Source organism: Plecotus auritus (assembly GCF_963455305.1).
Source record: "Plecotus auritus genome assembly, chromosome: 8".
In the NCBI taxonomy this organism is placed as follows: domain Eukaryota; kingdom Metazoa; phylum Chordata; class Mammalia; order Chiroptera; family Vespertilionidae; genus Plecotus; species Plecotus auritus.
Genome location: NC_137782.1, coordinates 72457904 through 72470005, shown reverse-complemented (window position 1 = coordinate 72470005; position 12102 = coordinate 72457904). Strand labels below are relative to the sequence as shown.

Genomic DNA, 12102 nt, shown 5'->3' with positions numbered 1-12102 from the left:
GAAACAATCTGTTGAACACAATGACCAATGGTTTAATGAACACCGGTGGATCCAGAGAAAATGATACTGAAATACCAACAGCAGTGGCCTGCACATCATGGAATTTAAAATTATAATAATTTTCTACAAAACACATTTATTACTTTCATCATTTGGGGGGAAAATGCAATGCTTTGGGATGATGAAAGTGCCACGCTGTCCCACCGTCTTTATTTCAAACCATTCATCGATGAAAAGTACATTTGGTACTTTAAATGCCAATATACTAATTTGGAAAAAAGTAGAAAGATTTGGCAGTCTGTAGACTGCCACGTGTAGGCTAACTACAAAAGAGATGTGGTCAGCTTAAATACCATTCTCAGATTTCTGGTGTCTTATGAAAATAAATGAAACCAGGAGTCCAGCCTTGGCAGATGACAAAGAACCTCTCTGCCTCTCTAATTTCCTGTTTATACTCTCAGATGCCAACCATTACTTGCAGGCTTTTTGAGAAATTTTAAATATGTAGAGTTAGTCTAAATAATGTTCAGTCTCTTTATTTCCCCCACATACAAAAGACTGTGCAAACAAAGGAGAAATCATAGTTTGAGGGACATTTCTATGTCTGAAACAACAATGCCTATATTACTGGGAAGATGTTTAAATCCCATGTTCTAAAGAACCAAGTTTTATTAAAATAAATGCTAATCAGCATACATGTTCTTCTCAATCAAATATATATTTGTACGTACCTTCAACTGTAATCTGTACTGCAAAATAAATAAACAATTGCAAACAAAATAGTTGAAGGTAGCCTTGATGCTGCATTCATTTTCTTTTCTTTTTTCTTTTTCCTTTTTATTGAATTTATTGAGGTGACAATGGCTAACAAAATTGTACAGGTTTCAGGTGCACAATTCTACAACTCATCATCTGTATACTCTATGCTAGGTTTCAAATGTTGTACAAATTAACACACTGCAAAAATAGTTGAGTGCTGTGAAATATCCATTTATTAACCACAGAAGAGCTGCTAAGCTTCTGTGTGAAAACTTGCCTAAGAACTTGAGAATACTAGATGCGCAGTGCATAAAAGCTGGAAGACGTGATCCTGCCCCTCCACACCCATCACTCACAACACTGACACCTCAACTGGTTAAGTGGCCCACTGGTCACAATGCTGGTTGGGGTCACATAAAGCCGGGTGACAGTTTCCAGAAGACTAAGGCTTTGGAGTCATAACTGGAAACTCCCTGAGCTACTTAAGACAATGACTGCAGCTCGGCCCTGTCAAGAACAAAGAGATAATATTTATGTGAGAATGAACTTACTCCATCTGGGCCTGGCACACAAAGCTTCCCCTTCACTGTATTAGGCTTGCACTTGAACTTGTTCTGCCTGTTTTCCAAATAACTCTCGGCTGATGCCAGAAAAAACCCTCCTGTTATTTTATCTGAACCCAGCTTTCATAATTTGATAAGCACTAGAATGCATGCATTGTGTGTGTGTCAGGGGAGCGGGGGTGCTGAGGGAGGGCCAAATGTTTATTAAATCAAGAAGCAATCATTTTAACCCATTTTTAAAAAGTCATTTTATTTCCCATAATTATGCATTCAGACACCACATGAATTCCCTACAAGTGAAAATGGTGCGATTTTCTTTCCAACTACTATCAGTAGCTATATACTATAATTTTGATTGTTTATTGTTCTGTCTTCCCCACTAGAATGTAAGGGGCTATAGTTTTTATCCTTTTTTTATTCACTTATGAAGCCTGAGCTCCTAAAACAGTGTCATCCCTGGTAGGTATGCAATTAAGACTTGTTAAATGAGTGAATACATGCACCCCTGTAGCCTACTCTTTTTTATTTGCAAAAGATCATGATCATTTTCACGTAAATAAATATACCTCTAACACAAAGGGACAAAGACAAGTTTGGCCATGAGTGGGAGAGAGTTGAACCTGGGTAATGGTTGTATGGGAATTCTTTATACTGTTCTTCCTACTTCTGTGTATATTTGAATTTTCTATAATAAAAAATTCTAATATACATTTTCTTAATTATTTGTAATAACTACATAGTCTTACTCTATCATAACTAGTTAACCATTGCCGTGCTGAAGGGTACTTGGGTTCCATCTTTTTCTTTATTACAGATGGCGATGGAATATTATATAACTATCTGACTATAACCATAAAATAAATTACTAGAGATAGAAGAGTTTGCACATTTAAAAATCTCACATATACTACCAATCTTCCCTTCAGAAATTCTGAACCAGAGTATTCTCCCATTAGGGCAGTGGTTCCCAACCTTTTTTGGCCATGCCCCACCTAGGCATCTCTAAAATCCTGATACCTGCCCTGTGACATATAATTCTTATTATTTAAAAAGTGAACTCCTATTCACGTGGAAGAAGCCTAAAAGGCCATTAACTTGGTCTAAACAAGCTTTCAAAGAACATGGCATCCATGAAAGAGAAAAACAGAAGAAAGAAAGGACAGATGGAGTACTAAGGAAGGAAATTGTTTAAAAAATAAGAATATGAAGTGATATGCAAAAAGTAGCAAATAAAGTTTCAAAACATATAATAGAGAACTGAAATGCATCGATATGTCACAATATATATTTACACACTGTATATGAAGCCCCTAGAACCATAAGAAATGCAAAAAAAATCACTGTTAATAACTCATTCTTGAATTGCCCCCTTAAAAATCAAATTGACGCCCTATGGGACGTGTGCCCCATGTTGGGATCCACTGCATTAGTGCATTAAAGCTCTGCTTCTCAGAGTGACCCACAGTGACACTGACTGCAGCTATCCACTCTTGGGTCCCAATGGGGGAGGCTCAGAAACTGAGAGCAAACGTAAAAACTTTTATGGGAATTCGACAGAGTAATTTTATATCTGATGAACATCTTATAGAAATACATTTGAGATTTTATGTTGTATATTTTTCTGGTTATTTATTTTTACTGTATTTTACAATATATCAATCAAAAAACAGACTGGGGAAAAATAGTCCTTCACTAGTTTGAGAAGAACTATGTTACAGTACTCCCTTCCCCACACCATCACCAATTGTAGAGGTTTGTTTTTGTTTTCTTTTCATCATTTTGGTTACTGAGCTAAACCATTGTTGGTTTAATTTGCACTTTTTTTTTAATGATTTCAGAGAGGAAGGAAGAGGGAGAGATAGAAAGGTCAATGATGAGAAAGAATCATTGATCGACTGTCTCCTGCACGCCCCTACTGAGGATCGTGCGTGGGCACGTGCTTTGACCAGGAATCCAACAGTGACCTCCTGGTTCATAAGCCGACAACCACTTAGCCACTCCAACAGGGCTAATTTGCACTTTTGATTGTTAGTAGGATTGCACATACTTTTAATGTTTGCTGGCCCCATATTTATTATTTTATGAGTTACCTATTTATATTTTCTCCCATAATTCTATTAAGATGTTCATGTTGTTGATAAAACTGTAAGAGGTACTTGTAAACCTCTTTGTACATTAGGAATATCAGGCCTTTGTTTGTCATATGTTATGCAAATATTTCCCCAGATAATGTCCTTTAAATAAGTTCATATAGCATTCCACTTCACTAAAATAAAATAATAAAAGATTTAAAATGATTTGTGTTGTTTAAAATTTTTAATTCTTGCCTTCATGATTTCTACTTAGAGATGCCTTTCCCACCACATGATTGTAAAATATCCATCCATATGTTTTACTCATACATTTATAGTTTACCTTGTTACATTTATAATTTTTATCCCCTAGAATTATTTTTGTATGAGGTGTTTGGTATGGATTCTGCTTTAGTTTTCCAGATGACTAGGCAGGTGTCCCAACACCTTTTACTGAATAATTCATCTTTTTCCTTCCAATTTGAAATGCCAACCTTATCACATACTAAATTACCTTACATACTTATCTAAAAATAGACTCTATATTTTATTCATTGATGTATTGTTGTACCATTACAACTGTTCAATCATCGCTGACATATTATTCTTTGATATTTGCAATGTCAAGTACCTGAGATAAATATTTCTTATAATTCTTGTTTTATAGGTTCATTCTTCCAGATGAACTTCAGAATCATTTTGGCAAATTCCCCAGTTTGATAGGGATTGTATTGTGTTTGTAGTTTAACTAAGAAACACTGATATTTTTGAATTATTTTCCAAAAACAGAGTATTGTTTTCCACAAAGTTGCAACTTATTTTATGTCCTATGATTAAATTGTATAGCTTTCCTCACTTAGTTCCTACACACGTCTAGGTAAGATACTCCCATCTTTTGTATGGTTATCTATCATTATTACAAATAAAATCTCTTTTTAATAATATTTTCTGACATTAATGTTGGTAGTTAAGTCATTGCGTAGTTTTACTTACTTATTTTATAGTTAAACAGCAATATTAGTCAACAATCGGTTTTCAGGTGAGTGTAAACATACTTTGTTAATTCCATTCATACTCTCAAAGCAAGCACTTGTTTCATGTATTTCAAAATATTACTGCATTTAAAGATTAATCCTATATAATAAAAGCCTAATATGCTAAGTGTCCGGTCATCTGATCGGCTGTTCAACCAATCGAAGTGTAATATGCTAATGATATGCTAAGGCCACTCAACCATTTGCTATGACATGCACTGACCACTAGGGGGAAGACGGTTGACCGGTCAACTAGTCACTATGACATGCACTGACCACCAGGGAGCAGACGCTCTGACCAGTAGGTTAGCTTGCTGATGGGGTCCGATCGGGACTGAGTGAGACGGGCCAGACATGCCCTGGAGCCCTCCCATGGACCCTCCCCAGCTGGCCAACCTCCCACGTCCCTCCCCTCCCACATTCCTCCCTTCCTGATTGTGCACCCATGGGGTCTCTTGGCCTGGCCTATGCCCTCTCGCAATCCAAGACCCCTCAGGTGGTGTTGGAGAGCTGGATTCGGCCCCACGGCAGAACAACCAGTCACTATGATGTGCACTGACCACCAGGGGGCAGATGTTCAATGCAGGAGCTTCCCCCTGGTGGTCAGTGCACTTCCACAGCGGGAGTGCCGCTCAGCCAGAAGCAGGGCTCACGACTGGCAAGCACAATGGTGGTGGCAGGAGCCTCTCCTGCCTCTCCAGCAGCACTAGGGATGTCCAACTGCTGGCTTAGGCCCTGGGGAGCGGGCCTAAGCCAGCAGTTGGACATCCCCCAAGGGCTCTTGGACTGCAAGAGGGCAAGGCCGGGCTGAGGGACCCCCATATGCACAAATTTCATGCACCGTGCCTCTAGTGTTATATAAAAAGATGGACTCCCTTCAAGGGACATAAACTCTATTAGAGTATATAAAACACATACACATGCATATCTACACTAATAAAAGAGAAATATGCAAATTGACCATACATCCATGACACCCACCAGCCAATTAGGAGTATGCAAATTAATCCAACAAAGATGACAGGTTAATTTGCATATGCAGGCACAGAGTGGCTGGGCAGGAAGGGATGCCTGCTATGAGGGGGCGGGCGGGGGATGGAGGGAGCTACAGGAGCGGTGCTCGGGCCAGAGCGGAAAAGACTGAAGGCTCTGGCCAGAGCAAAGACGGAAGGCGGTGGTCAGAGCGAAGGCCTGGGTCCCAGGTGCCTGAGGAAAACCGGTGCTGGCAGCCAGGGGAAGGAAGGCCTATTGCACGAATCTTCGTGCAACGGGCCTCTAGTATTATTATATAAGAGAGAACCTGGGAGGTCTTTAAAGGAGACAGAGTTAAAATTTACTAAAAGAGAAAACAGGGCATTTTACATAAGAATAGAAATCTTCGTGAGAAGGTAATATTTACTTTGAGCACAGAATGGCAGAATATGAAAAGATTACCAGCATAACATTCTAGGAAGAGAGGGAAAAAACAACAATATATGATCAAAGGCAAAAGGAGAAAAAGCCCCAAGTTTGGTTGGAGCACAAGGAAAGCTAAAGAGGGATTAGAATAAACATAAATTGATCATTCTGTAGCAAAATGAACTTGTTTCCTGTTTAGTAGAAAATGGGGAACAATGGGAGCTATGCTTTAGGGGGTGAATAAGGGCACACTTACTCTTGTAACTCAGCAACCATGCTATGAGGAAGCCCAAGCAGTCCGTGCACAGCCCACCTGGAGGTAAACTGAGGTTCCTGGCCCTTAGATCCCAACTGCCAGCTGGGACCAACATCTCAGAAGTGAACCTTGTGGTGTGCAGTCAAGACACTCTGGCTGATGCCACAAGGAGCAAAGACAAGCCTCTCTGCTCCACCTGCCCTCACTGCAGATTCAATACTGCCGTGGTTTTGAGCACTTAGACTTGGAGTGGTATGTTGCATAGCAATAGTTACTAGGACAGAGACCAATTTAGAGACTCTCACAATAGTTCAGATCAATAGGATCAAGAAGCAACTTGAAAAGCCGCTGTAAGATTGGGGAAGAAGGGTTAGATAGTTTGAAGATACAATCAATAGGAAGATTGCAGCCTAAAATGTAAATTTTAATTTAGACCTTTAGTTATTTCTGTAAGAATTGCCTAGATAGAAATAGTCATTTACTAATATTTGGAATTGCACATTGTGGTAGATTAGAATATTTCAAAGCCAACTGTTCTTCTCTCTCGCTACCCATCCCCACACCTCTCACTTTCCTGTCACATTGCTATCAAGCTTGAACATTTGATTTGCTTTATCAATGGTATGTGAGTTGAAATGATAGTGGGTCAGCTCCAAGTAAAGGCCTTAAGAGACACTAAAGGCTCCTCGTTGGTTTTTACACTTCTGCCATCACAGAAGAATGCCCCATGCAAATATCAGGAGAGAGACAGACACAGGGAGCAACCCAGAACCCCAGCCCACAGCTTGGAGCCAAGCCCAGTGGAGCACAGCCAAGGTAAATCAAATCCTAGCTAACCTCCAGACACACAAAGGAGAAATACCTATGATAACACATAATGTAAGTATTAAGCCATTGTAATAAATAAGTAACTTCTTGTTGTATGGCACTGGTTTGTTATTCAAAAACCATTATATCTGACAAATATATTTACTAATATTTAGGAAATGCCCATCATCTCATCACAAATGTAAATGATCATAATCCAAATTATCAATACTTTGAGATGCCTCTCGTTTAGAGAAATACGGTATATAGACAGAGACACACACTGGTATTTTAAATGCTTGCATTTGATCAATTAGGTGATGTAGGTTTCTGCAGATAGAACCTTTTAATATATGATGCAGTTTTTTTCTCATCCTTGACTTCTTACTACAACCACACTCACTGGATGGGGATTCTCTGGTACAAAGTAGTACATGTGACCAAACTAGAGACACTAAAGACAAGGTGAAGGGATTCAGCATACAGCAGCAGTTCTCAAAGTGTGGTCCCAAGACCACCTCTGGGGCACCATAATTTCACAATGACACTAAGGCAAATGAACACTTGTCTTTTTAACTCTCATTCTTTCCCAAGTTGGAGTTCTTCAGAGGCCTCATCATTCTTGATCTCTCAACAGACTACAGAAGCAAATAGGAGAATCCAGATACCTTCTATTAAGTCGGAAATTAAAGAATTGCAAAAATATAAAACAGCACCACTCTCTTCACCAAACTTATTTTCAAAATACAGTAATTTTTTCATTTAAAAATGTTTTTATATTAACATGTAATTGATTTATTATTAGTATTTAAAGTTAATAAGCATTTTTAATGTCTCCATCTTCCTTTCTACTATGGCAGATATTTATGATATAGGCCACATACACGGAAGCTGTTCAGGATCCTGAATAATTTTTAAGAGTATAAAGGAGCCTGAGACCAAAAAGTTCAAGATATACTCTCTTCAATGGCATAGAGTACACATCAATATGTTAAAATAAAAAAAGTACACTGGAAGAACAGACTTTAAGAAAAGTAGAGGTAATAGGAGTGAGGTTATGGGTTCCTACAAGAACAAGTCCTTAATGTAAATATTATCACCTCATAATTTAGATAAAAGTGACAGTCATGTGGCTCCTTTGTGCAAACCTTTTACTTTGTTCATAATAATCTTCCTGAATAGTGCCTGGAAATGGTAGAGATATGGCAGGAGATATTAAATCATCTGTCACAAGCTACACAGTGTGGACACTAAAAATATCGTATATTTTGCTCAAGCTGTTACATAGCACTTGAAAGATGCTCTTTCATTATTAAAGGAGGGAAAATGGAGGTATACTAAGTCAACAGAAACAATTTATTAACATAAATATTTATGTGTTTATTAAGTATTTTCCCCCCACAGGACTCAAAAAATATATATGGCATACATAAAACCTCTGTTAATAACCTCACAAGCACATAGAGGCTATTTCTACATTTTAAAAAAGGAAAATGTTATTAGTCAATACACAGTAAATTAAAAAATAGAAACATTAAATCCCTAACACCTCAACTCTGCCAAGCAATCATTTACACATCATGCCAAATGCAAAGGGATCTCTGGACCTATACATGGAGATTTTTGAATGAGCATCACATACTTTCTTCCTCTGCTTTAATCCAAGATAACTTCATAGCATCCTTTCCACCTTCACTATCTGCCTCTACAGCCTACATGAAACCCTTACACCTGGAAATGAAAATTAGTCACTAAATTTGGATACTCCGAAACCACAATCTTCATTAAAAAGTCACTCAAAATGCTGAATCTCCATTTTACAAAACTAGCAAATTGTTTTTCTAATAAGACATAAATCTGTCTTCTAATTCTTAGGTCTATCTATAAGCAATATGGGGCTATATAGGGAAATATGTGTCCTAGCTTCTCCAATAGCTTCATCATAACTATGTTTAACACATGCTACTGTGCAGTAGCTACTATGCAGAGGAAGATTCTGGATAATGAGCAACTAAAAAAAGAAAAACGTCAGCAAATAACTGATAAGAAGAAATGGTAACATTTACATATCTAAATGAGAGTGTATAAGGCTAATATCAGCTTCTGTAACAAATAGATCCAAAAAATGTATAAAGGTTCAACACATAGAAATTTATTTCTTCCTCTCATGCTCACATAATTTATATTTCTTCTATTGTACCGAGTTATTAGTGGGAAAACTGCACATATGATCATCAAATATGTTCTATGCAGAAACATGTAGGTAAGTGTTCCTGGTTAGTGAAGAGACCTTCTTCATGCAACAATTTAGACCCAGGTTTCTTCAATACTATCTCTCGATCATCCTCTACACTTCATAATCACAGGCATCTAACAAGAGGAACAAAAAAAGATAGAGCATGGGGTTTAGGAGAGGTGTCCCAGATTTGACACAGATGGTCACACAGCTGCTGTGTGCACCACAGTAGGGAAGCAGTACACAGGAAGAACAGACAATATGCTTAAACACCATGTAAAACAATATGGCACAGTCTGCTTGTTCTGGAAAACAAACAAAACAGGCCAGTCAACCTAGCCGCTAAGAATCAGAAATGTGATTGTTCACAGGCAATGGTGTTGATTAGAATCTGAGCAGAAGAAACAATCTCTACAAAAAATAAAAATAAAAGACTTGTTTCACTCCTAAGCCAAAGTGGGATGTTTGTAATTCTGAGATATGCATTCTTTTTATTAAAGGTTAATGAAATGATTTATTTCCCTAAAAGAATGTCAGGATGTCTTACTTACCAGTATTATGACTAATTTCATGAATCACTGATATCTGCTTCTCTTGATGGTCTTTAATTATCCTGTCATTATTACTCCAGGTAAAGGAAAATGTTAGTTGGAATAGGTGAAGCTAGTCTGGCCTCCTAACATATGCAGAAAAGCTGTTTTCCTTAGCATTTCTCTTTTCTTCTCAACAGTCAACTCTGTCACACCTACCACCAAAGTCGCTGGCCCTGGTCACCACAACTAGCTGTGTACACGGCCACCAGTACTGCTGCATGCACCAGACGGGCAGAATTCTAAGCCATCAATCACTCCAGAGGCACAATCCCAGGTTTGACAGACCGTAAGTCCTGTGCTCCTGCTAGCTGGCAGATGTCAGGAAAAACACAAAAGTGGGCATTTCTGTTTCAGCAATTAAAAGGAACAAGGGCACTCTCACCCACCCATTTCATACAATGATGGGTTTCCCCCAATTCAGGAAAAATATTCAGATGCTGGGCAACCCAATTGGTGACAAGTGTCTACTGCAGACACGACAAAATGTTAACCTCCTGATTCTTAGGTTGATGCTCAACCACTGAGCAATACCAGCCAGGCTATAATGACCCATTTTTAATGTCAAACGAATTAATAATCTTTTACAAGTTGTGCATTAACTCCTGTAAAGAAAATACATTATGTCAAGAAGCACCTCTTAATACAGTAACACTTTATATTCATGTACATTTCTTCAGAACAGCAGCAGCTACAGAGAATTGTCAAACAGTCATATACACATGGAACGTGAACCATCCTTGGTACTACCATGGGCTCCAAGACCTCTTACAATATCCCATAGTCTCCTGGGCTCTGTGGCCCACACAGGTTAGGAGCTTGCTTTTAAATAACATGTCTCTAAATGTCCGGCCGATATGTTGCAGAGATGTGGGACATTGTTCACAAGAGGGTCTTTAGATTAGAGTTAGAGAAATGAGAAAAAAACATCTTTCATAATGTTTGAAGTCAAATTTTTCAATGTATATCTAGTAGCAGATAGGTAATAATTATTTATGCTGCAGCTAAGCCCAGTTATCCTTTTAGATTAACGATCAAGGTCTAACTATTTGAATTTCCTATAACTCTTATGTTCACCAAGTCCTTTCCTATCACCATTTCATCAAAAAGCATCCCCACTCTCTGCCTGTGATTAACTCATGTGTCTCTGTATCATCTTTGAAGCCAACATCTGAAGAAATAATTTGAGAAAAAAATATATAACAAGCCTTTACTTAGTCACTTTGCAGTCATTTCCCTGTAATTCATCTATCTGCATACAACAGATTTTTTTTAAGTCCATTTCTGAAACAAATTAGCAGTTTGATGTCTCTATTTTCAAATACACTCTTGTAGTACTGATGTCCAAATGCTGAGTTTACACTGGTGTTTCAGCTTATCTTAGGTAGGCCAAATATTCCACCTTAGCTTAAAGCCCTCTATTTCCAATTCAGAGATTAGAAAGCATGTTTATTTTTCATGCTAGATTCCCAATAACTTAGTCTAATTCTTTTTTACCATCAAGAGGTAGGTGAAGTTTTATTAGTAATATATGGGTAGCTAGCTTGGGAGCTGTGTCAGAGAGGAGAACTGAGCTATTCCTAGGCTGGAAGTGGCCTTGAGCTAGACAAGGTCACTGACAGCTGGAGATGAACAGTCACTTTTGTGAAGCTGACAGAAGAATAAAGAAAGACCCCATCACCACCACATTATAAAACGAGGAAGAAATGTTTCTACACCATAAACCCTCTGCCCAGAAACAGTCTAAGAGCTCAAATCTTACAACCTGAGAGGAGACCAAAGGGAAACATTGGAGGCTAGTGACACAAGGTCTCATTTGTCCTCTGTGATCTTGGAACATCACAGAATCTCAGAAGAGATCCTGTGGCACTTGTGCCCAGAACTTCCCTGACTCTGTAGGCCTTGCTCTGGTCATGATGCTGTCAGAATCAAGATCCCCAAGCACACCTTTCAGAGTAAAATTTATTAGATGAAAGTAAAACAACTGCTGGGCTCGGAGCTCAGCCCATGAAATTTAGAAACATCTTGAAGAGCCCAGATAGGTTACAAAAAATGCCATAAACCAAAGAATGCTCATAACTTTGTTACAGCTAATAAAGTATCAAGCAAATCACAATTCACACTATGAAAACAAATCTCACAGGAAAAAAAAAATAGGAAGATATGACAACTTTTAGAGGCCAGATCATATTCTACTTCCCAACTCTCTGGGCTTCCTAGAATGATGTCACCCACTGAAATAAAAAGAGGACCATATTTCATCAAGATAAGCTAAAATTAATCTATTTCAATAAAAAAAATGTAGCTACTGAGAGACATTCACTTATTACACATCACATGTAGACTGCAGTAGACATCAAACACTCGCTCAGAAGAGTCATTCTTTA

At 38.2% G+C, this 12102-nt stretch overlaps 1 protein-coding gene across 14 annotated transcripts in view; it reads right to left on the bottom strand.

The window, feature by feature from the left end:
• Positions 1 to 12102, bottom strand: part of PLCB4 (phospholipase C beta 4) — a 400050-nt gene that overhangs the window by 360944 nt on the left and 27004 nt on the right. The gene's annotated exons all lie outside the window — the stretch shown is intronic.